Below are 3,644 nucleotides of genomic sequence, written 5' to 3'. Positions count from 1 at the left end.
GAATAAACATTTGATACTCAGCAACTGAAAATATCTGTTTTCTTGGAGGAGGAAAATGATTCCTGTAGCCAGCATGTGCAAATCTGACCTCGTTCTTAAAGATTGTCGTACAGCTTGGAACAGTTGTTCTTTCTGTTCTCATTTTTTTTTTAATTGAGGCCATCACAAACATATAGTTGGAAGGCCACCAAAATGCCCTAATAGGGCATTAGTTCTAAGTTTTTGACCTAATAGCCTATCACCTCCAACTGGTATGTATTTCCTGTAACAAACAAGCCCCTTTTCTCCATAAACACAATACTATCGTCAACATCAGAAAATTTGCATGGTTACATTGCTGCCCCTAATTCTCAGACCACATTCAAGTTTTTCCAGATATCCTTATAATATATTCTATGCAAAAGATTCTATCCAGAATCTCCCTTTGCATTTAGTCGTCACACCTTTGTTGCGAACTCTGGTCCGGACAGTTCCTCAGCCTTGATTTCTATGGCCTTGGCTCTTTCGAAGATTATAAGCAGATATTCTGTAGAAGGTCCTTTGATTTGGCTCAGTCTGGTGTTTCTTCATAATTAAAATCAGCGATGCTGCTGCTGCTAAGTCGCTTCAGTTGTGGCCGACTGTGTGCGACCCCATAGATGGCAGCCCACCAGGCTCCCCTGTCCCTGGTATTCTCCAGGCAAGAACACTGGAATGAGTTGCCATTGCCTTCTCTGGGAAGCGATGCTACTTTCTTTTAATTGCATCTTGTCAGGTGGTTCGAAATCTCAACTTGTTATGTTACTGACAACAGGCATTTTGATCCCTTGACTAAGCTGGTATCTGTCAAGCTTCTCCTCTGTAAAGTTAACTCTTTTCCTGTTTATAGTAACAGTTTATAGGGAGGTACTTTCAAGTTTTGTGAATCATCTGTTCCTCATTGAAGTGACAATTTAGTCATTTGTCCATCTATTTAATATATATGTATGATTTCCTGTTTTATTCAGTGGCAAACATCTATTACTATCTTTAGTCTGTTTTGATGCTTGAATTGTCCCATCCTTGGCCAGTGGGCACCTACTCAAACTGGCTCTGGTGTCTTTCAACCAGGTCTCCATCATCTTCTCAGCACTTCCTTGCTTTCTGGGAGAACAAGATCCCCCAGGCTCAGCTCGTGTTTTCCACAGTGTTGAAATCAGTTGTTTCCCCACGGATCCCTGATCTCTTTAAGTGGACAATGGTTTTTAGAAGCCAAGATTTAAGCATTAGTGAGTGTTCATTCCTATTGGGATTTCCTTGCTCCAGGATCCTTACTGGACAGAAATGGGACACACATACCCACATATACACAAATGTAGATGTAAATATGTGTGTGTGTATATATGTGTGTGTATGTGTGTAGATACAAATTGGACATGCTAAGTTGCTTCAGTCATGTCTGACTCTTTGCAACCCTATGGACTGTAGCCCACCAGGCTCCTCTGACCATGGGATTCTCCAACCCTGGAGTGGGTTGCCATGCCCTCCTCCAGGGGATCATCCTGACCCAGGGATCGAACCCATGTCTCTTACGTCTCCTGCATGAGCAGGCGCATTCTTTACAACTAGCACCACCTAGGAAGCCTGGATGCAAATATACATGCATATATAACATGTATACCTAGGTCTGGATATAAATATGTGTGTATATATATATATATACATTATATGCATACATATACACATTTACAATTGTGTTTATTTCTATACCCACATCTGCTGTTTTGAAATTCATGAGTTCACACCTATGCCTTTGATTCTAATGCAACACAACAAAGTTCATTCTAGATTTATTCCTTTCTATTATTTGTTCCTCTTATGACATTGAGAAATATGACTTTTATTATCTTTAATATGTCACTTGTTTGATCAGTCCCCCAGAATGAAACCAATCTCCCATCTTGGTTGCACCTCCTCCCCCCACCACATGATAGCCTCCTCTTTCTGTCTGGGTTCTCACTCCCTATGCTGGGTCCTCCCACCCCATGGATGCCCCTACCCCATGGATGCCCCCTTAACTCTGTTTGGGCTCTAACACCCCAGTCTGGGTGGTTTCTCCATCCTCAACTGGGGGCCACAGTGGCTCCCTTGGCCTGGGATGTCTAACCTATGGCTTGTGCTTTTTACTGGCTCCCAGAGCTTGCCCTTTGTGTTAAGTTCTGATTGCCTACAATGACTACTGGTTCAATTTGATACACTTTATTGGCAGCCATTCCTTCCCTGTCTACCTGCTTACATCCCTACTGGCATCTCCTTCACTTCTCACATAAACTTCCTGCCCTAGCATCCTTGTCTCAGCTTTGGCTTCTGGGGTAACTCCAGCTTAGATAGCCTTTGATCCTCCAGGACTAGGGAAAGCCTATTTTCCCACTGTTGCTTGTAACTGGTGCTTCATCCTCTCCCGTTTGTTCCTTGACTCTGTGTACACCTTTGGAAAAATCTCTTTGTTGCCCTCTTCACTTAACCACTAAGTTGCAATCTGTTGCCCCTTCTACTCCCTTCCACTGTGTCCAGTGCCCTGGGACACAGAGTCCTCCTAGGATCTGACCTCCTTGCTTAGAAGTATCATCTTGAATTCTGGTGAATACATTTCTCCACCTTGTAACATTCACATTCTTTATGTGAGGGGACCACTTGTTCTTTGGGTGCTCTAAATCGTCTTCCCATTTCCCACTCTGTTTTATAATTTTTCTCTTGTATTGGGTACATAAGATTTCTCTTCGTGCCATGGAAGACAGGCTATGCTCATCCTACCTGCTTGTCAACCTTTGTTCTGTGAAAATGAGAAACAGGGAAATTTGAAATTTTCTAGTAGGGTGACTGCATCAATATCAACATTTAATTCCCTTCCCATAGTCTATATTTTCAGTGAGAAGACGCTGGTGAATTTAAAGGAAGCTACCCTTGGATGTCGTTCACTCTATGCTACCTTTTATTTTTCTCTTGCTGATTAGTGTTTGTGATTCAATATGAGTCTAAGCTATTCTCCACTTTGCCATATAACCCATCTAAAGGCAATAAGAGTGTCTATCAACAAACCTAAAAATTATCCCTAAAACCAACACTTGTGGATTCTTACTTTTTTGTCTTCCAAGTCAATCCATTCTTTTCTCATTTCAGGGACTGCTCTAACCATGACTAAAAATCTTCCTTTCTTTCCAAGTCTCCTTAGCATAGAGCTTTTTATGAAAGTTTTCAATTTCAATTTCCTGATCTCTGCTGGATAAAAGCCTTCACCAAACCATGGATGTCTGTTACTGACCTCTGTCCTTAAGAAAGGGTGTCCACTGAGGCTGGGTTCAACAAAAGTGGAAAAATGACAGATACCAATATTACTGTGTTGGATAATTGTTTTTTATAATATAGAAAAGAATCTTTTCTCTACAATAATTTTAAAGTCTCAAAAAGGCTTGTGGAAAAGGGAGCTGCCTGGCTGAATATTTTTTTTAATGAAACAAAACTAAATACAATTGTAAACTAACAGAAACTGAATTCACAGCCCTGCAAGAGGAGAAGGGAGTGACAGAGGATGAGATGGTTGGAGGGCATCAGTGACTCCATGGGCATGAGTTTGAGCAAACTCTGGGAGATAGTGAAGGACAGGGAAGCCTTGCCTCCTTGGGGAC

The sequence above is a fragment of the Bos mutus genome, chromosome 2 (genome assembly GCF_027580195.1).
Source record: "Bos mutus isolate GX-2022 chromosome 2, NWIPB_WYAK_1.1, whole genome shotgun sequence".
Taxonomy (NCBI): domain Eukaryota; kingdom Metazoa; phylum Chordata; class Mammalia; order Artiodactyla; family Bovidae; genus Bos; species Bos mutus.
This window is presented reverse-complemented; position numbering follows the sequence as displayed.